Source organism: Meles meles, chromosome 6 (genome assembly GCF_922984935.1).
Source record: "Meles meles chromosome 6, mMelMel3.1 paternal haplotype, whole genome shotgun sequence".
NCBI lineage: Eukaryota > Metazoa > Chordata > Mammalia > Carnivora > Mustelidae > Meles > Meles meles.
Window position 1 is genome coordinate 135,873,607 of NC_060071.1, and position 23,072 is coordinate 135,896,678.

The window sequence follows — 23,072 nt, forward strand, 5'->3', positions numbered from 1 at the left end:
TATGTATAAAATGGGGGTATAAGAGCAGTGAATTAAGCGACAGGCATTCCCAATTCCAGACCAGCTCTTTCACTGACTGTGACCAAGGTTAAGTGGGTCACACGTACCCTCTCTGAAACACAGTCTGCTGCTCTGGGAAAGGGCCAGGGGGAGGCCAGATCAGGTCAAAGCGTTCTCCATGCTGAACGCCCAGGAATTTGCCTCTAAACCAGCCCCGGGTCACATTAGGCTGTCACCGTGTCCATGCGGGCTCTGGAGCACCATCCCAAAGCTGGGTACCTCTGACCAGTTTCTTAGGCAAGAAGGGAACCCTTGCCGCCTAGGCAAAGGTCTGCACCCTCTCACCTTACTCCTTCTCCAGATATATGATGGTCTCCTGTGTACACAAACCCACAGGGTTTCGTACTGCCAGGGATGAACAGAGGGCTGTTCGTTCCTACCCTGGAACTAGGAGGGAACAGCTGATGGTATCATAACAAAAGGCAGAAAACCGGGGAAGCTGGTCCCAACCGCACAGCAATGATGATGTCCACCCGGCGTGATGTCCACCCAGCGGCAGGAGAAACTGAAGGTGTGGATTCTTCCTCTGCTCACCTGCCAGCTCTGTGCTCCTGGAGACCCAGACAGCGAGCCCCGGGGGGCGAGGCAGCGAGGCTGGGGATGGATTTTTCCTCCAGCTTTCCACCGTCTCGGAGCAGCTGGCACTGGGTGGCCTCTGAGAATGTGTGCCGGCTGCGGTGTTGGCCACACAGTCAGAAAAAGGCCCTCCTGAGTACTGGAGTCCGTGGAACCTAAATGCAGCCTCTGGGATTAAACAGGAAGAGAGGGGAGCTGTGTGAGGTGGTATGGATGGTGTGGGGTGGGGGTTCCTCTGCATGACGAGTTACGTTTTCACAATGCTAGTAGGTTACGGATGTGTGTCTGCCGTACACCAGGCCACGCCAGGCCACACTAAGAATACAGAACTAGGCCTGCCTTAGAGGCTGAAGAAAGGCCTCGGCCCAGGATTACAAAGCCCCAGAAGACCACGGTTTTGTCTGTCTCATCTATTGCTGTGGGCACAGCTTCACACCCAAGGAGTTTTCCACAAATATTTGTTGTATGTTCGTTAATTCACCAAAAAGCAAGTAGCCTTTGAGTGAGAGAAAGTTTATTTTAAAGAGTGAATGGGGAAGATCAGGCCACAGAAATGGAGACTACTACAGTCAGAATCCAGGAGGAAGGGGCGCCTGGGGGGCTCAGTGGGTTAAAGCCTCTGTCTTCGGCTCAGGTCATGATCCCAGGGTCCTGGGATCGAGCCCCGCATCGGGCTCTCTGCTCAGCAGGGAGCCTGCCTCCTCCTCTCTCTCTCTGCCTGCCTCTCTGCCTCCTTGTGATCTCTGTCTGTCAAATAAATAAATAAAATCTTCAAAAAAAAAAAAAAAAAGAATCGAGGGACGCCTGGGTGGCTCAGTTGGTTAAGCGACTGCCTTCGGCTCAGGTCATGATCCCAGCGTCCTGGGATCGAGTCCCACATCGGGCTCTCTGCTCGGCGGGGAGCCTGCTTCTCTCTCTGTCTCTGCCTGCCACTCTGTCTGCCTGTGCTCACTCTCACTCTCTCTCGTTCTCTGACAAATAAATAAAATCTTAAAAAAGAAAAAAAGAATCGAGGAGGAAGTGGAAAGAGGACGACTTTGTGTGGCAGGTCAGCGTCGTCTTCCCAGAACCAGTAACATTCATCCCGGAAATCTTGTGAGCCGCACTAGGCTGCCGTTGGCCCCCTAAAGTCCTAAATACATTCTATCGTAATGGGCTGGGGGTAGGCTATCAGTTCTTGGGGTGTGATGTAGGGGAATTTCCTGTTTTCTGAAAAGGCCCAGCCTAGGAAAGGAGCCCTCACGAGCTGAGGGACAGCCAGTTTACTCCAGTTCCCCTTGGGGTGACTTCTGGCCAGGCCAAAGCTCTCATTCCCCCTGAGCCTGAGGCCGTGGAGGGCAGCAGCAAGAATCCAGGAGAAGAAAAGGCCAAAAAACTTCCCTTTATCCATCCCCAGCTCTCTACCCACACCCCAATGTCCTGAGATCACCCTCCCCGGGATCAATAAGGAGGGCAGGGACAGAAGTCCCCCCGCCCTCCCCGCCACTGCCCCATTCATTACGGATGGTTCTCTCCTCTTTGGTTTGTTGCTAATTTCTGGAAAGAAGGTTCTGGGAACTGTGACTGTCCTGTGCCCTTCAAGACTTTCACACCAGGAGAGGCGTGAAGGTGCTGGGATCAGATGGTGCGGTTCACAGCAGCCGGGGAGGAATCCCACCAAACTCCCAACCTTGTGAATTTCACAGCCTGTGATGCCTGCTTGGTCCAGCCTTAGGGTTTCTTACACCTAGGTCCTGCTAGGAGGGTACAGGGAGGGTGTGAGGGGACATTATCTACTTGACTATCTCCCGAAATTGGTTCTGGGGCCCAGTGTGGGCAAACCACAGGCCTTTGAGGATTCAGTGAGATAATGCACGGGCAGAACTTAGCACGGCGCTTGGGAAACAGGCATGCATTCAACAAATATTTATTAACAGCTGCTGGGTGCCAAATACTGTTCTAGGCACTAGGGATACAACGGATCAAAATAAAATCCTGTTCCTCTGGCGCTTCCGTTCCATTAAGGGGGGCAGATAATGCATAAGAAAATACATAGCATGTACCATGGGGAAAAAATAAAGCAGGGTGAGGGGATGAAGGGCTTCCATGTAAGCTGGAGTATCAGGGAGGGCCTCCGTGAAGGAGACCACCAAGCAATCACCACCAGCTCCCCCAGAGGTAAGGGAGCTGAGTCTGGAGTGGGACCCTCTCCAGAACTGGTAGCTGTGCCAGATCCCAGAGTGGGAGGAGATGGGGAGGGGAGGAGGCGGTGGGTTAGCATTACCCGACCCTCTCCGGAAAGAGGGTTTGGTAGAGTTTGAAGGAACTTTCCAGAAGCTCTCCCCTCACCAGCTGCAAAGGTGTCATTGATTGCCCTAAAGTGCTGCCCATTAAAGATTGTTTCCAGATGTCTTAAGCCAACATAGCAATCCCTTCTGTGTTGGGAGAGGAGGAAGTTCCTCCCCCAATAACCGGTATCGCCCAGGTGCTGCCTCAGTTTCCCCCAGGACGATCAGTCTTTAGAAGTCTCAAAGCCAAACCATTTGGATCAAGTTCTTGACCTGGCACTCACCTGATATGTGTCCTTGAGTGGGAAAATTACTTCATCGCTGTGAGCCTACGTTCTCTTCTGCAGTGTGGAGATTGGGAATGGTGCCTCCCCTGCAGACTAACCGTGGAGATAATGAAATACGATGATCCAGGAAAGCCCTTGGCCCAGAGTCTGGCACACATCATGGCCTCAAAATGTTTGCTACAGACGCCAGGCCCCGCCCTGCCTCTCACTGTGGACTAGACCTTGATCTTTTGACCCCACTGGTACCAAGGTGGCCACAGCTGTGAGGTGTGAGGTTTTCCAGCTCCTACACAAGAAGCTGGGATCCAAAGACCACTAATAGTACCTCCTAGTCCTAGAGGAACAGGAAAACAGATCAGGGACCCAGACGGAGACACTTACCCTTCTGGAAAGGCACCGACCCTCAAGATTGGCTGGTTTGGCCACAAAGATTCTATTCATGCTATTTTCCAGAGGAGTTCCCCGATTTTCCCTGGAGAACGTGGTATTGTTTAAGCCCCATTTAATGGATGAAGAAACTGAGGCTTAGTGAGATCAAATGTGCCCAAACCCACATGGCTCGTGCACCGTGAAACAGCTTGCTTTGTGTTATATACGTGACCAGAGGAGCTGAAACATGTAAGTCATGGAGCCTCCAGGACCTGAGCGGATTCTGTGTACCCAAGGAGGTCACATTAGCAGCTGTACCCAATGTAGCTGAGTCCTGGCCCTTTTCTGCTCACAGGAACCTGACACTACCCGTCCTTTGTCCTTCTCTCGCCCCTACCTGAGACACAAAAAGCAACTCCCTGTTCCCTGTCTCCTGGCTCAAAGCTCTCCCAGGGATGCCTGGGGAGTCTCCCCCAACCAGCTCAGCTGCCAGGCGAAGCGAGGTCACTCAGCTCCATGGCTGGTTTCTCTTCTTAGCTCCTTCCTGCACCATGAGCTTCCTCGCAGTTGGTCTCAGTGCATGGAGAAGTAAGGCCCTTTCCAGCTCTCTTCAGCACATGAAGGATAATCTCATTAGAATCTTCTTCCAGGGGCACCTGGGTGGCTCAGTGGGTTAAAGCCTCTGACTTCAGCTCAGGTCATGATCCCAGGGTCGTGGGATCGAACCCCGCATCAGGCCCTCTGCTCAGCAGGGAGCCTACTTCCTTTCCTCTCTCTCTGCCTGCCTTTCTGCCTACCTGTGATCTCTGTCTGTCAAATAAATAAATTAAATCTCTAAAACAAACAAACAAAAATCTTCTTCCACCCTTGGCTTGTGAGTCTCCACAGGCATCTCCTTCCCTGAAGGTGGTGACCACACCTTCACCAGCTCCTCCCACCATCTGCTGACTCTGGAAAGTCACAGCAACTCCATCCAGGACCCCATACTGTTCTCCCTTTGCAAGCTCCTCCTCAGGCCAATCACTCCTCCCCTGATTCAGGGAGCGCTTCTGCGAGGAGAGATGCTAACGAAATCTCGGGCCTCTTCTCAACGTCCCCCTGAGCTTCCACTTGGATATATATCCCTGTCGTCGCCGCAAAGCCTTCATGCTTCGCGGGGGTCCCAAAATCTCCCCGATGCACCAGCTCTCTCCCAACCCCCTGCGTCTGCAGGCATGTCTGTCTGCTTTCGGTTGATGGGAGGAAAATCACAGCCAGGGCTCTTTCCTCACTGGTGATGCCAGCCTCCACTCTCTCCCTCCCCAGTTTCAAATGAGTTTTGTTGTTTTTTTTTTTTTTTAATGAGTTATTTCTGTACTAGGGCAGCAAATGACCGCTCTGTAGCAATCCACAATCTCGGGGCTTCACATGGTATCGGTGTACTTCTCACTCTCGTTCTGGACCCGTGAGAAACCAAGGGTGATGAACTCCGTTCCACACAGCAGTCCGGGGCCCCAAGTCCCTTCACGCTCCATCACATTCTAGGTCCTCGCAGTCCCCCGCTGCCTCCTCAGCCTTCAGCGGGCAAATGAAAGACAAGAGGCAGAGTGGCAGCTCTTAGGGAACGCTGTAGGAGCCAAGCCTCGAGGTGGTGTATGGCGCTCTCACCCACATTCTACCGGTCAGAACTCACCCATGTCCCCACTTACTTGCAAGAGGGACTGGGAATGTAGTCTAGCTATGTACCCGGGAGGAATGAAAGTGGGATTGGGGAACACACAGCAATAATCTGAAACTAAGGGCTCTCAACCTACAGTGCTCAGTCTGCAACCTAACTTCCCACAAAGTCCCATCCCCCAAAGAATTTCAGCCTTCTGTCCCACCACACAGCCCAACCTTAGCTGTTCCACTTGCTCCTGAGTATCTGCTTGATGACACTGACCCCTCCACAAGCGCTGGCCTGCATTCATTCAACAAACATTTATTGAGCTCCTCGTGTGTGCTAATCACCGTGGTCTACGCAGAGACCCTTACCACCTCAAGCCCAAACCACCGTGACTGGTGCTGAACACATCTCCTGGGATTCCCTCCTCCCGATGTCCACTGCTCACGGTCTCCACTTGATTTAATCTTAGTGGAAAAACAAAGTCATGCCAGTTATGGATTCAGGAAACTCTTTTATCACTGTTCATGGACTCTGCAATTCAATTCGGTACAAGAACCGTTTTAGCATCGGCTGTGCACCAGATTCTGGGGCAGCCCCAGTGAGCAAGCTGGGTCCTTTCCCTCGAGGACCTGGCTTCCCATCCCTAAGAGGCAGTAGACAAATTAGGGGCAAGGAAAGGAAAGAGGCCCCATCTTTTGACCAAGGGAAACTGACATCCATGGTTCCCGCCTACCCAGTGTCCATTCCCCTCTACCTGGCAATAGCCCTCTGCTCTTCCATTGAGGGAGTTCTCAGTGTGGGGTCCTGTGAGAGCAGACTCTGGGGGAGCAGATTCCAGGGTAAGTGCTTTTCTTCGGAGGTGATCTCAGGGAGCACCAGCAGGGAAGTAGGAAAAAGAAGCGGGAAAGGGAAAGAGCTCAGTAAAGAGCGCACTAGCATTCGAGTGACTGCTTTGGGCCACGGGAACTTAATCCCACTGGGGAACTCTGAGAAACATCGGAGAACAAGAACCTCAGAGTTTTCCCGCCCAAGGGAAAAGAGGACACTCCAAGTGTGTATGCATCAATTCCATCGGTCAGTGATGGAGGAGGACAGCTTATAGGAACTGGTCATTCCCTGGCTCCACTGGCTGGTCTTGAATGTGTGGAGGTGGGCTCCAGTGGTTGCAGAAAGCCCTCAGGCAAAGAGAAGCGGGTGTTAGCTGGAAATCAAGCCAATGTCCACTAAGACGGGAAGGGCCGAGGGAATAAGGATGAGGTACCAACAGCGGCTGCTACAGCGACCATCCTTCCCTGGGATCCTGGGCCCTCTCGGGCCACCTCACTGGTCAGTGAGAGACCTCATATTCCCCTGGTCAGAGTTCTAGTTCAGATGGGCGTAGGGAGGGGTTGCTCATGACCCAGGAGAGCCAATCAACAAGACTCAGCCCTGAGAATTCTGAGAATCCCGCTAGAAACATTGAGCAAGAGATGGCTGAACCGAGATGATGTGAGCCTGGAGTTGCCAGGAACGACCACATGGAGAACGCCTGCTGGAAAGTGAAACCAACAAGATGGACCCAGAGCTGAGTCCCCTGGACAGCTGAGCACCTGGATCTAGCTGGGTCTCAAACTCAGGCCTTGGGCTTTTTAAGGAGATGAAACAATAAACCGCCTTTCTCTTAAGTTCACGGGTAGTGGATTTCTATCACTGGAAACGAAAGTAGTCCTGATGAACACACAGGGCGATCAAGATTCTCCAAAGCGTGATCCCAGTTCGAGTTTCTCTATCTCCTACAATTCCTCTCCCCACCCCTGCACTGCTTCTAGGCTTGTAACTGACCATGTCCTCCAATGGGCTGTGTTGACATACATACACCACACTCACTCCGAGCAATGTTCCCCTCATCCCCACACCCCAGGACTGTTTGTCTAAATCCTACCCCATCGTCCAAGGCAGAGTTCCTGTCCTGCCCTCTCCAAAAAGCCATCCTGACCACCCAAACCACAGCTCTCCTCTGAGCAACTTGACTGCCATTGTGGTTTTGTTTCATTTGGTGATGAAAAATCACCTGGCTACTTCCATAAGGTTGACGTGAGTCTATGTTTGTCCGGCTCCCCGTGAAGACCAGCAGCCGTGTGTCTGACCCTTTGTGTCTTCCAGAATGCCCACAATGGACTAGTATTGTGGTATGCAAAATAATGCCCTGGTGATTCAAATCTCTTTTTGGAAGGATCTTAAAAATAAATGAATGGGGATGACAGTTGGTTTTGTGAAGAATCTAGAACACAAGCATTTCTTAATTCTCCATTTTGCCTAAGACCAACTGAGCATACTTCTACCGAGGGAGGCCCATGGGGGGTTCCATCGCTTCACCCACACCGTGGGGGACTTTCTTCACACTGTCTTTTCCTGAGTAGCCCAGGCCACAGACCCCTTGCACCCAGTCTCCATCATTCCTTCCTTCTTGAAAGGCTTGGCATAATCTATTCACGTTTTTGGGATATTCACATTGATTGTGTGTGTCTACGTGTGCGCGCGGGGGTGTGCCTGTGTGTAGACATTTCCCAGCTTCCCTTGCTGCTGGATACAGACACGTGGCTTTGAGTTTGGCATTTTGCTGTACACCCTTGAGACCTTGATTCGGAACGGGAGGGATGCAGGCACATATTTTGTGGGTCCAGCAGGTGTCAGGAAAAGCGGGTTTGCCAGGTCGGAGGCGGCAAGGACGACAGCAAGTCCGTACCAACCCAATCCAGCAGCATGACTCTGAGAGGTGTCTATAGAGGCTCAGCCTGGAGCCTGCTCTCCTCCAGCTCTTGTTAGAGAGCTGCTCTGCCAGCTTCCCAACGTCCTCGGCTAAATCCCTTCCTGCTTAAGGGTAGCTGCAGTGAACTCTGTTGTCTGCAACTGTGCACTCGAACCAAGGCAGCCCCTCATGGCTCTCCCCACCAGCCGTGTATGAATCGAAGTTACATGGCCTCCTCTGGCTGGCAGCCAGCTTCGGTTCTTCCAGAGGTCAAAATCCCCGGAGCTTCTGGTTTTATCTGCTATTTCACTCTTGGAAAGAAGGGAAGGGGGTGAACAACAAAACCAGATGGCCCTGGAAAGTCTGCCCAGGTTCCTGGCATTCCAGAGGCATTTCCTCGTCTGATCGGGGATTCTCCCGTTCACCCAGGTGACTTCTGCGGACTGGAAGGTTTAGCTAAATAAATGTAAGATCACTTTGTGTGTCCTATAGATTTTTATGACCCTGGAGATTCAAGAGTTAAAAAAAAAAGGGGGTGGGGGACAAAACCCTGCCTCTCTCCCCCAGTGTGAGGCTGTCTCTGCCTCTACAGACCTAGTTCCTCTGGTTCAGGTTCCTCTTGTTGGCTTCTGACTCAGCGAATTTTCCCCTTCTTTGGGCCTCTTCAAGATCTTTCTCAGCTCTCTCACCCCGCTCCTGCATGGCTGCCTAAATCATATTTTCCCCCTGGAGTGCCTGCTAACATCCTAATAAAACTCGACCATGTCTGTGAGGTCCAGGAGTCTGGCGCTGGGGTTGGGATCCTTCCTAGATGCCTTCCTAGATGCCTTTTCTCTCCCATCTGACCCGGAATCCTAAGGAAAACCTTTCCTCCCCCTGCTTCACACTCTCGACTCCAACCGGCTCCAGACTAGGCCAAGAATTCCCCAAATCAGCAAGATGGGCTGCCTGTACGTTCTTTATGGCCCCTTTGAGGGGTGCTGCTTGGGGCGAGGGTAAGCGGCCATGGGGATTCCTCGATTCTTCTAGTGCAGAACCACGTGCAGACATGGGGCCATCAAAGATGCTCCCCCGAAATTCTCACCATCACCCTCCTAGACATTCATTCACTAACATGAATTCCTCGGAGAAACTGTTCTGGACTGAAACCCGAGAAGAGGGCAAGCTGGGGATGGCTTGCCAGGGTCTGCCACAGACAGGCTTCTGTCGACAACTCCCGGCCAACAAGGGGAAATGAGGTCTCAGGAGGCCCCCCGCTGTCTGGTCATGTGACCTCCCTTGGCTTCATTACAAGGACGTGCTGTTCCTCTTGGAGCGATGGCTCTATTGGGGAAGTGACAGTGTCATATCTGGGACAGGAAAAAAGCTATTTCAAGCCCTGAAGTAATCAGTCACTCAGGGCAGCCTTTTCAGGAACTGCCTGGACAGTAGAGAAAGACCAGTCCTGAGGGAGGGTAACCAGAAGCCAATGTTGCTATGGCAAAGGCAGACCACCCGGAAGGGAGAAGAGGGGCCAAGATTGCCTTCACCACTCCTTCGCTGAGGCCCATTTCTGGACAGCCATGAAGTGATGACGAGGGGAGTCAGCACACGTGACTGCCGAAGCAAGATGCAGAGGCCTCTCCGCCCTTGTGGGTACAGGGAGGAATGGGAACTTCCTCACGTTTACAGTGTCTTTGGGTTTCAAAAGCACATGGAGCAACAGGATGGTACCTGAGGGCTGGGAAGGTCTCTCACTGGGTAGCATCCCCCATGGGCAAGGAGAGATTTAAGAAGCCTCACTGGTATATTTCCTTCAGAAATTCTGGGATTTAGACCCAAACCTTAGCATTTCCTCACCACGAGGATAGAAGGAGGGAAACACAGGTTACCTTCAGGAAGCTCATGGACTGATCCATAATGACCAGTCAGTGGACATGAGAAGAGGGAAAGGCTTTATTTCTGGAAAGATGATCTGTGGTTTTCAGTATCATGCATTTGAGTGAACACTGCAGGTATTCAACACATATTTTTTGGATGAATGGGTTCATGTTTATATGTGGAATTTTTATGATATTCCAAATTCTCAATTTTTCTCAAGAACAGAGGCCATATATCTGTTTGAGTCTCAGGGTGGTAGAAAGATTCTGAGTCTAGATTTCGCTTCACAACCATCAACTAATCAGTTGTGTTAATTTGCTTTATTTGCCTGATAAATAAAAAAGAGAAGCAATGAAAGGGAGAAGGGTGATTTACTACAAGTCTATAGAGCTCTGGGTTTACTTCCAGAAAGCTCTGGCCTCACCCAGGGCATGTCTACATTACCAGGCAAAATCAAAGAAAAATAACATTGTTCTCAGGAATTCTAGGGCAGCTGCTATTTTGGGCATCTAGTTTGGAGATGGTAGATATTTGGCATGCTTGCTACAGTTTTGTATTCTGTGCCCATGACAGACATCACTAATCAATCATTATAATCCGACACCTAAAGTCCTTCTCAACATTGCACTTCAGGCAGCCACTACCAATCAACCAGAATTCACACAGGGAAAGAAATCAACTTGTCATCCTTGCTTTGTGATACTTCTATCACATGATGGTTTGTGATAGTTTTATATCTTAAATGTATCTGGAAATTCTCACAATACTCTTCATAATAACAGTGAACACTAAAATTACAGAATTATAGATCTGAAAGAGATGTTAGAGATCATCTAGCTTAATTCCAGATACAAGATGAGCCGGGAGCATCTTATAGTGTAAACTGGGACACTGAAGTCCAGACAGGTTAAGCAACTTGCCCAAGCACAGAGCATTAGCTAATGCCATTAACAATCCCTTACATCTAGGGCTTCAGAGATGAAACAATCCTTTCACCTGAAAGGCCTCACGTGATCCTAGTTCATTCATCCCATAAATAGTTATTGAATTCCTATGGTGTTCCATGTATGAGGCTGGAGATTAGGAAATCAGCAGTTAGTAAAGAAAAAAAAAGTTTGATTCTTTCTTTCCAATTAGGTAAGGGCCTTAAAATAACCTCCTGACCTGGGGGCGCCTGGGTGGCTCAGTGGGTTAAAGCCTCTGCCTTTGGCTCAGGTCATGATTCCCAGGGTCCTGGGATCGAGCCCCGCATCGGGCTCTCTGCTCTGCGGGGAGCCTGCTTCCCTCTCACTCTCTCTGCCTGCCTCTCTGCCTACTTATGATCTCTCTCTGTCAAATAAATACATTTTAAAAATCTTAAAAAAAAAAAAAGAAAGAAAGAACGTGACACTGATAAAAAAAAAAAAGTAGTTCTGGAATTCACTAGATCCCTCCGGTGGCCAGTTTTGCATGAGATCACTACCGTGTGACATGCAGGGACCAACTCCGCATCAATCAATTCTTAATCCACTCGCCCCCCCCAGTTCAGAATGCACAGGTATGAAGAAATGTTCCCGGATCTACCTCTCTATTCAGGAAAGGGTGATGAATTCTCTCACCCGTCTAAACAAGTTCCAAGGGGCTTTTTTTCTGCAGACCTGTGACCTCTGGCCCTGTAACCCACACAGAGTGGCAAGAGGAGCACAACACAGGAATGCAGAGTCCTGGCCCGGATCCTATCTCCCACACCTATCCCCTCCCCCACCCCAGCTTTATGGCTCTAACCAGCTAGTTCATCTGGAAAAAGTCCCGTTGCTTCTCTAGGCCTCAGTCTCCCCATCGATAAGGGAAATTGAGCAGTGAGATCTCCAAGTCTCCTTCCTCCTGACAGTCAATGATTCTGCCTATCCAAGGAAGAGATTCGTAGCCATAATTCACCTCCTCCTTTGACCAGACATTGTCGCCAGGTCCCTGCAGCCCAGACCCACCAAGCGAACAGCAGCTCCAGGAAAGGTTGTGTCGTCCAGCAAAGCCCAAAGTCCCCAAGTATAATCATAGGTCCAAATGATCATTTGAGGCAACCAGTTCCTCCTCCGCATGTCGTGGTTTCTTCTCCCCTCTCATGAAATAGTGAGATGATCAAAGGTGAAGCATCTTGTGGAAATGCTCTGAAAATATTAAAACGCGCCCATCAAGAAGAGGGGAAAAGTGAGCTGACTTAAGTAACTTTGAAAAATAGCGTTTCGACAGGAATCTGAAAAGCTAAAGACAAAAAGAACTATTCAAAACCACTGTATTCTCATTAAAATTTTCTTTCATAGCAATATGGCTTAGCAATTCTGAAACTACGTGCAGAGTAAGGTTGAACAAATAAGTGTACATGTTGTAGACAACGGGGCTCGGTTTGGCACTGTCAGACAGAGGAGAGACAAGGAGGAGAGGCAGAAGGCCAGGACAAACCCAGTGGTGTTGGATTCAAGTTGGAGATACAGGTGTGAACTCGTTTTATTTAAGGATGTCTAGAGGCAGGTGTCGAAATATAGATACGTGCACGCACATTGGTCACTCTACAGACGGATGCTTTCAGCTGTGTCCACAGAGAGGGCAGAGAGCCAGGACCCAGTAGCAAAGAGCACACCCAGCGCGCAGAACTTGGTTTCCAAAGACCATCTTCCGATAATGGAACCAAGGCTCCCTGGAGAAAGAACTGATTTTTAAGGCAGGGGAAAGACAGGTGAGCCTGCTGCCCTGCAGAGTGTCAGAAAGTAAGATAATGAAAAAAAAAAAAAAAAAAAAGAAGGGGGGCGGCCATGAAAAAGACTCAGGAGCCAACCTGAGAGAGATCCCAATGACCAAAGCTGGAACGACTTGTGCAACAATTTGAAAAAGCATTGCATTATAATTCAAACAATGAAATAAATATCCCTGAGTCCATACTGACATAGACAAAGAAATGAATAAATAAATAAAGAAATTATGGAGATGAGACAAATCTTCTCTATAGAAGAATTCCCAATTATATACATAGATTCTCCCTCCTCCGGGGAGCGGAGCTTCATTTCCCTCCCTTGCAGTAGGAGCTGGGTTTAGTGATTCACTTCCAATCAGTAGAGTCTAGAAAGGGGAAAATGGTCATTTTGCAGTGGAGGAAACTGGCAGAGCCGCCTTACCCATGTGATCAAGGTTAACCTCACCACTTATTTAGTCATATTCATATCATGCACTTCCTGATACCGCGTGAAAAGCAAGGGCACTTCACCCCTGTGGTATTCTTTCAGAAAATCCATAGCTCTGGTCTAACCAGCAGAAAACTCCAGGCAAGCCTAAATTGAGGGACATCCGATAAAATACCTGAAAATGTCAAGGTCGTGAAAAAGTAAGGAACAACAGAGAAACCTTCACAGATCACAGGAGACATAGTACAATACACTCTCCCGAAACAGAAAAATGACATGAGTGGGGAAATTCATGGGAGTCGAAATAACATCTGTAGTTTGGTTAATTGTAGTACATCAATCAATGTTAAGTTCTAGGTGAAGTGACCCAGGGAAATACTCTCCGTAAGAGGATAATTACACCTGCATTTAGAGGTAGGGCTGGAATGCAAGACCACTAACTACAGTGGCCAGGGACCAAATATGTCACCATGGGAAACGAATTCAAGGAGGTGCTCAGGGTAAAGGGAGAGAGGCCTGGCTTAGGGCGGACGCCCATGAGGGTGGCTGGTGGAAAGCTCTCGGAGGCCTCCAGGGGCCGACTGATTTCTTAGGGACATTAACAGGCTTCCTGCAAGAAACCACTTCTGTTCCCTCACTCCGTTCTTACCTCTAGGCAAAGTCATTCTCCGGGAAGCTTGTTTCTCTGAAAGGGGCCTGGTTTGTGATCAGAATCTATTGTCAAGGAGAGAGAAAGTTCCTTCTCCCACGCGAATGCCAGGCAGGGGATAGTGCCAAATGGTCGGTCACAGGACCCTCATTTTCTGCAACAGTGACTGCTTTGTGTAAAGGGGGCAGGAAGCCAGGGCAACGGCTGGGGACACTGCCTGCCGCCCAGCCTTGCTGGGCCCCAAGCGTTTGGGGAATTTCAGATCGAGGCCGGGAGAAGAAAGAGAACTTCTCCCACGTGATCCCCGCCATCTTCTGAGAGTCCTTGTCAGGGAAATAATGGTGAGACCCGGCTGGTTCCTGCTGGGCAGATGCCAAGGCACACCAGCGGCCTAAGAGCAGCAGCGGCAGTGATTAAAATTAAGGGTCCTCTAGAAGGAGTTACCAGCTTTTCAGAGAGGGGTTAATGCATTAAACCGTTTAACTTAGGTAATCTGGATTTGATGAGAGATCTTGGGAAAGCTTGTTCCCCTGCCTTATTCAACAGAGCGGGCAAATCATAAATTAACCTCTCCTGGGTAGTTGAATGTCATAACGATGAACATCAGTTTTGCCGTGGGCTGAGACACAGAAGTGCATTCAGAGTTTGGGACATTTGCTGAATGGGGGATGATCTCAGCAATGGCCCCGGAATGGGCTTTTCTGGAAGAATCCCTGACATCAGCTTGTTCTTGCTTCTGAAGAGGGCAGTGCCGTGCTCCCCCTTCTTCGCAAAGGCAAAACAGAACCTTGGCCCCAGAAGCTGTGTGACCATGGCTCAGTGGCTCAGAATCTTCATCTATAAAATCAGGAACAATGTCGTGAGATCGGATTGTGCATGTTTGGAACATGCAGGAGATGCATTAGAACAATACTAAGGACGGTGCCCACCCAGCCCGTAAGAAGAGCCCTCCCCATTCTTTATTACTGTTTGCCGCTGAAGACAAGTCCTCAGATCTGGTTTACCCGGTCCATGTCCTTTTGCAGCGTGCTCGCCGACATCCTCGAGCTAATAGGAAACCACACCCCCCGAGAGGGTCCCCTGGCTTCCTGTGGCCACCAGCTATTGTGCCGGTTCTAATCAATGCGGCTCACCTCCAGCCCCTGCCTTGCCTAGTAAGAAAGGGCAAAAAGAGATTTCCCTGGGCCCGGCAGGCCTCTTGCATTCCATCGCAGAAGGAAGCACCCCACCCGTGTGCGCTCAGGGCAACTGCAACAGGCAGACTGGCCATTAAGTAAATGGGGTCCCTGGTAGGGGAACAGAGTTGCTGGTCTCCTCCGGGCATTGGAGGGAACTAGGAAGCTCCCCCTCTCCCGGGGAGCGGGAACAGGGCCCAGGACTTCATCAGGATCTAGGGACTCTGTAAGGGGAGTGGGGGAGGCTTGGAGTCGCTGGGAGCAGTCGGGGTACCGGCTGCCCATCCCCATCGCCAGTTCTGTCAAAGCCCTCGAGGAAGGCGCTCTCGGGCCTCGAAGATGGCCTTTCCACCGGTGATGTCACCCTCGGCGTTTCCAGCTGGGAGGGGGAGGAAGTCGGGCAGGACCGCAGCCCCGCCCTGAGCTTGGGCGGGCCCCTGCCCCGACCCCGGGGGCTCCACACTCTCCCTGAGATTCAACGATTTCCCGAAACCCCAAGACCCGCCACTTCCTCCCACGGTCATCCCCCTGCTGGTCCCGTCCCCTAGCCGGGGTTCAGGCGACCACAGCCAGAGAGGCAGCTCTCCACCGACTGCGGGGCGCTGGGGACCGGTTTCTAACCAGCCCCTGTGCGCAGACGGGCGCCCTGCGCAGACCCAAGACTGGGGACACTGGTGCCCCGCGATCCTCCTCCCACGCGAGGACCAGCCCCTTCATTTCTACCGCCGGCCTTCTCCCTCGCTTTGGCGGATGCCATCCCGCAGACGCCGCTGGCTCTGCACCTGCTCTGCTCTGCACCTGCTCCGCTCTGCCACCCCGGGGCTGAACGCTGCCCGCCCTCCCTGCGGAGCCCCTCAGTCTCCGGCCCAACCCTCCTTCCTTATCAACACACACAAACCTGCATACCCGCCCCTACCCTAGCTCCACCTACAGTGACTCACTGAAGGGGGGAGAAAAAGGCCAGGCAGGTTTGGAGGAACGCCCCACCTGGAAGCCTGGAGGGGTCCGATGCAGTGCCCCTGACGGACACCTGGCATGCTGTGGGTATTCTGATTATTTTTACTCTCCTCTTCCTTTTTTTCCTGGGTATCAGCCTCATTCCTCCCACATCCTGCTCTCTCTGGTCCCTGCTGCATTCCTTCTTCCACTACTTTCTCTCCTTTGAGTGATTGCCTCCTGCTGGCCAGGGACACCCAGGAGGGCTGAGAGGGCTCCTTTGCTGCCCTCTCCCCAACTTCTCCTGGCCTCAATTCCCTCTAGTTCCTTCGCCACCTGGCTTGTCCAGGGTGATCCTGTTAAGGAATTCTGGAACACCCAGAATCGCTACCTGAAATGCACTTCTGCACCGTCCTAGGATTTTCTGGCAAACACTGCCCCCAATGTTTCCAAAACGCCACCTTACGAGTGACCGTTCATTTTGTTGGTTGTGGTCATGAGAAGGCGGTTATATTTTTAAGTCCTCATCTATGAGAGATTTGTTCTTTAAGTATTCGCAGAGGAAATGCTGCAATGGGAGAGGAGTGGACTGGTGGGAACATGGACAGGAGAGAAGGACCTCCAGCCGAAGTTTCCTGGGAGTCACGGATGGGCACATGGGGGTTATTACATCCCACCGTCAACTTTCTGCATAACAGAAAGTTCAAAAATAGTGCTCTGGTGATCCAAAGTGAGAGAAATGAGTAAATAAACAAAGATTGGTCCAATGTAAATAATTACTGGGGCTGGGTGATGAATACATGTGGGTTTGTTGTATTATTTTCTTTGGTTTTATATATATATGAAAACATCTATGGTTTTAAAAAAAAGCTCAAAAAATTTTTAAAGATTTTATTTATTTATTTGACAGAGATCACAAGTAAGGAGAGAAGCAGGCAGAGAGATTGGGGGGTGGGGGAAGCAGGCTCCCTACTGAGCAGAGAGCCCCATGTGGGACTTGATCCCAGGGCCCTGAGATCATGACCTGAGGTGAAGGTAGGTGTAGGCAGAGGCTTTAACCCACTGAGCCACTGAGGCGCCTGGGTGGCTCAGTGGGTTAAAGCCTCTGCCTTCAGCTCAGGTCATGATCCCAGGGTCCTGGGATCGAGCCCCACATGGGGCTCTCTGCTCAGCAGGGAGCCTGCTTCCCCTCCTCTCTCTGCCTGCCTCTCTGCCTACTTGTGATCTCTGTCTGTCAAATAAATAAATGAAATCTTTAAAAAAAAAAAAAGCTCAAAATTTCTAAAAAATGTCGCGTTGGGGGGCCCAGGTGGCTCTGTCAGTTAAGCGTCTGCCTTTGAGTCAGGCTGTGATCCCAGTGTCCTAGGATCAAGCCCTGGATCAAGCCCTGCATCGGGCTCCCCACTCAGCAGGAAGCCTGCTTCTTCCTCTCCCTCTGCCTGGAGGCTCCATCTGCTTGTGCGCTTGCTCTCTCTCTCTCTCTCTCTGTTAAATAAATAAATAAAATCTTTTAAAATAAATGATGTCACCTTATCATGGACTCCTCAACTGTGTAAATCCGCTCTCCTGCATGGAGCATGCACTGCCTTATATGTTGGCGACGACCGTTTCCTCAAAGGCTCCAAGTGCAACTGCTGCCTCCTCTCTCAGACAAGCACACTGAAATCTAGAAAATGCCTCAAGGACTTTCTTGACTGGGCAGTGCTGCTTTTCTATCTCCATGCCTTTGCACATGCCATTCCTTCCGCGAGAACCACCCCTCCCTGACCCACCCGCCCCTCACTCAGCCCTGGCCCCTCTTCCATCAGACTTGCTCTGATGTTCCCAGGCCTTGTACCCCCGCTGAACCATGTACATGCCTCTGTATCATACATCCACCTTGAATTCCAATATTTGTTTATATGCCTGGCCCCCAGGCATCTCAAGAGCTGAGATGATTTTTTATTCAACATTGCATCGTCATGACTTCAAGTACCATCTATGTACTCATGACTCCCAAATTAATCTCACCAGCCCAACTCTCCTAAGCACCAGAGCCATAGCTGTAGATCCCAATGCCCCCTGACCTTCTCCCCTTAGATGCTCTAGACCCCTAAAATTCAGTGAATCCTAAACTGAACAAGTTGTCTTTCCCCCAAACTTACCCCTCTTGTTATTCTTGGCAGATCCACTCTCCATCCAGTTGCTAACCCCACACTTCTGAGCTTAGCCCTGCACCCCACCTCTCCCTCACCCCCACTGTGGATTCCATGCCCCACAGAGTTGTTGAATGTGCCCACCTCCACCTTCCTCACAGATCCTTCCTTACTTGAGGGCATCATCTCTCACCGGTCAATGCAAAAATCTTCCTAAATGTCCCCTACTCATGCTCCCTCCATCCAGTCTCCACAGGAAGCCTGATCTAAGATAATCTTTCCAAAATGCCAATATAATTCTACAATGCCCTATTAAAAGTCTTCTGTCCTCCCTGAAGGACAAATTCCTCATCATGCAACGTGTCTTGCAAGACCCTTAGTGACTGGTCTCAGCTTATCTCTCTGCAATTTCCCTCCCCACCCCTGCCCACCTGCCCCCACCCCTGATACACACACACACACACACACACACACACACACACACAGTAGGTCCCGCCCCTCAAAACAATAGGCAGTTTCCCCAGGGGGTTTCTCTGTGTGGCCCAGGCAGCCTCCTTCAGCAAATACTACCCATGCTCTCCTAGCTTCCAGCTCTGCAGCAAGTCCGTGCGGCCACGTGACTGGTTCTGGCCAATGGGTTGAGAGCGGAAGTGATGCGCTTACTCCCAGGCGCTTTCCAATCCGACTCTGCTTGAGTGAGAAATAAACTTTTCCTTGTGTTAAGCGACTTGGAGTTGGTGAAGTTTCCTCGTCCTGCAGTATCACCTCCCGCAGCCTCTCCAGTTCTTTCCACGTGCTCTGCCCTCTTGCCCATAAGGACTTTCCACACTGGCTCTCTACCACTCACCTCCACACCTGGCCAGCTTCTATTTTTCTATCAGGCTTAGCTTAACTGTCCCTTCCTCCTGGACTTCCAAGTCTCGGTATAGGACTCTAAGGACTCTAAGAACTCGCTTCCCACCCTAGGAAATGGCACGTTGCACCGTATGTTATAACTGGACATTCATTTGCCTCCTGTTCCCCACCCCGCACCCCGCAGAGGTCAGCGAAGCCAGGGCCCATGCTGTCTTGGCCACAGCTCTCCCCCCAGCACCTGACACAAGCCTGCGTGTAGGATATTGAGCCAACAGTCACCCAGGAGGAAACTTGGTATACATAGGACCTAGTCCATAGTTTAATAAATATTTGCTAAATGAATGAATGAGTGACTTTGCAACTCCTAAAATCAAACAAACATCCAAAAGGGGTTCTAAAAAGCAGCCCAGTCCTCATAAACAGCCGTGAATTATGCAGCTGTGCTCCCAGAAGACTATAGATAGACAAGTTAGCCCAGACCCCCTCAGGGCTGCCCTACGCTAGAAGTCAACTACTGTGTTTTCATGGGCCTTTAGCCCCTCTTCTAGTAGTAAACTATTGGAAATAACTGAGGGGCTGGGAGGCTGAGAAGTTCCCCTTTTTAGTGGCTTACACTCAGCTGGAGAGACTAAACACCAATGTTGAGAACCCACAACCAGGTCCTTCCTCGGTCCCTCCCTCACTTCTTTGGGGTCTAACTTTCCCTCCCCCTTACCTACTGGGACCACAGAAGGACTTGCTCCAGGCTTTAACACAGAAGCTATGTAAATAAGGGAAGCATCTTGAGCTCTGGTGCCATTTAAGGCCACAGCGGTCCCGCAAAGCCACAGGCCCTGAGTCAGGTGGCTGGGAGGGCCAAGAAGGGGGGTGGCAGGGGGGCCCCTCTCCTTAGCTGTCAGACACCTGCGGTGGCGCTCGGGCCCTTCAGCTCCTCCATTTGTCATTCTCAGCAGAGCCAAGAGCTCAGGTCTCTGGGAACCCGGACCAGCTGCTGCCATTTTTCCCAAGGGTTTCGACTCAGTGTGGGTGAAACCTTGAGAAATCCGCAGGGAAAGAGCCATCAATCAGATGCAATTCAAGGCAGCAGAGATTTATTGGGCAGGCACATACCTGAGTCCCTGGAAAGAATACTAAAGAAGTCTACATCCCAGATGGTGCCCTCAAGGGTCTGAGCCCCATGGAAAAAACAAAAACAAAAACAGAGTGAAGCATGTGAGGGAAAGAAAACGAGAGGACAGTACAAGGCAGGGTATAATCAAGGGAGACACTACGCTGTCTGGTTACGCTTTACGAGGATCAAAAAGGCAGAAGAGTCATGTGACCAGGAGAAAGAAAGAAGGGCCTCGCTGTGCTATTGGATGCTGGATGCCTGCTCTACACCAAACCGCACATACATGAGCACTTGGTCTTTACAAACCTCGTGAGATGGACTCCGAAAGGCTCAATAACTTGTCCAAGGTGACAGAGCTGGTAAAGGGCAGAAGCAGGGCTCTAACTCATGTCTAATCTCAGAGCCTGTCCAGACGCCCTCATATATATGGCCTCGTAAAGGGTATTGCTTATTATGACCAAGACCTTGAGCTAACACCTTCACACATACTGTTTTTCATCACCACACTACCCTGGGGAAGGGAGGTATTACAACTCCCAATTGACCCTTGACAGAACTGAGGTTCAGAAAAGTTGACGTGGGGGCGTCTGGGTGGCTCAGTAGGTTAAGCGTCTGTCTTTGGCTCCAGTCATGATCCCAGGGTCTTGGGATCGAGCCCCACCTCGGGTTCTCTGCTCGGCAGGGGAGCCTGCTTCTCCCTCTTCCTCTGCCTGCCTCTCTGCCTACTTGTGATCCCTCTCTCTCTTCCTCTGTGTCGAATGAATAAATAAAACCTTTAATAATAATAATAATAATAAATAAAATGATAAATTTTAAAATAAATTTTTTTTAAGTGAAAGAAAAGTTAATGTGCCACAGGTAAGGGGGAGAATTAGGAGACTCCTTAATTGCCATACTATTCAAGCTAGTTCAGATTCAGATAAACTGTGCATTTTCATTTTCCCCTGCTACTGATTTTTATTTGAGCCACAAAGATTTTAGAGACACAAATGCCGGGCACATTTAGATACTGTAGGTTCCCTGTTTTTCAAAGACCAGTTGATAAGCAGTCTTTTTACAGCTCAGCATTCCTCCCTTGGAAGTACACACAGCCTCATGGGGACTCTCTACTGACCAAGGTCATATCCCCCCACCAGTTCCACATTAATATCTCCATGAAGTATCACGGGTGAGCTTTTTAATAGCAAGCTTTGTGTTCTGTGCTTTTCCAGTTTCTTCACGTTTTCCAAGTGCCATCAACTTTTGTTAATCATTTCAAACACCCCTCTATCCCGGGCACAGTGCTAACCCTTCTTTCCACATGAATCTCATTTTATGGATGAGGAGACTGAGGGTCAGGGTGGCTGTTACTTGCTCCAGATCATACAATTTAGTCAGTTGCGGAGCCAGATTTCCTGCCTCCAGGACCAGAACCTGTTTTTACACCATTGTCAGTGAAAACTCTCACCTGAGTAGGCAGTAAGGCATCTCCTAAATCACTTTTTGAAAAACTTTTAAACCTGTAAATGGGCACGTTGTTCGTACAAAAATACAGAAACACATAATTTGTCCATCTCACTGACAACCTTTGTAACTGTTGACAAGTAACATAATCTCTCTGGGCCTGAAGCTTCTCATCTTTAAAACATGAGGGAGACAGTTTCTGCAGCATAGGACCATGCTGAGCACCAAATGAGACAGTGTGTATAAAACACCAAACATCAGGCCTGGCATATGGTAGGCATTCGATAAATGATATTTATTAGCAGTGACAATATTTATTTATTGCCTACTGTTTTCCAAGCCTTATGCTGTGTATTAAAAAATAGTATTTATAGTAAGAATCTGACATCGTATGTGGAAATACATGTATCTATGTAATATATACATATACACACATACACACACACACACACACATACACACACACACATATATGTATATATGAATGGAGTATACAGAAAATAGTCTAGAGTGACATTAACCAAAATATTAACAATGATCATAGGAGGCTTTCATTTCCTTCTGCATCTTTATATATTTCCCCAATTTTTCTATAAAAACCATGGATGAATTACTTTTGCAACCAAAATAAAGAAAATCTTGGGCAATCCTTTGAAAATGCATTTCATTTTGGAATGAGAGGAACACTTTATTTCAAAGAAGCAATAAAAGTTTAAAACCTTTTAAAAGGTGCGCTAGCTTAGTAGCCCCCGGGGAGGGAAGAAGTGGCTTTTCCTACAAGGCTGAGCAAACCCAGCTGACTTCACAGGCGCTTGCTGCGACACCTGGTTCTAGAACACAGACCTTGGGATTGGAAAGGGAGGACTTTTCCGTGGCAACCGCCCATCTGGCGGCGCAAATCTCACTTTGGTTGTTCTGAGGCCAAGCCCCGCTAGGATTCAGAGAGCTCCTGCCTCTCATCACACCTTCACGGTGACATACACAACCTTCCCGAGTGGAGACCCCGTACTGTGCAGGTGCAGCAGCAGGATGCCGGCTGCAGCTCTCCGCACCTGGGAAGGCAGATCCAGATGCAAAGCAAAGACCCACCTGGACCAGCTAGACAGCAGCAGCCAGGGACAGAAAGGGTGGCATCTGGGGAGGGGAGCGGAGAGAAGAGGAAGTGGCAGAGCCAGACCTGGGGGAAGGGCGAGTGCTTCTGCTTCCCAAGGAATTTCCCATCCAGTCCTCACCATGGACGCAGAGGGTTGTTGGGAAGTCCATCTTGCAGAGGAGGGGGTCTCGGGAAGTTAAGATCCTCGCTCAAGTCCCAGGGCTAGTGGGAGGAGAGCAGCTACCCTGCGTGTGTGCGCTTGATTTCAGACAATCCCAAAGCAGGTGTTGCAGGAGAGGTGAGGACCTTGGCAAATCGGAGAGCTGAGCGAAAACAGGGCCCGCTTTTCAGTTCCGGGGGCTGCGCCATGCCTGAGTGCAGGCCCACGGTGGCCGGGTTCTCTGACTTGTGAAATGTCTCTGCTTCTGAATGTTGGAGTCATCTTCAAAGTAAAATCAAAGGAAGGCAACCGGGAGTCAGCCAGAACCCCCACCCCACCCCCAGGCTGAGTGAGGCAACCAACCCGAGCCCCAAGCCTCAGGGGTCGCCTGGGTCAGAGTCGGACTGCCCAGCCTGTCCAGCGGTGTCTCTTGGGCACGCTGCCAGAAGTGTGGTAGATTTCAGGCTCCCCTAGGGAAGAGCTGAAACTTCTCATCGGACTGGGGAGATAACCCCAGAGACATAAGAAAAGATATACAGGTTTTCAGAGGACAGGCCCAAGAAGAACA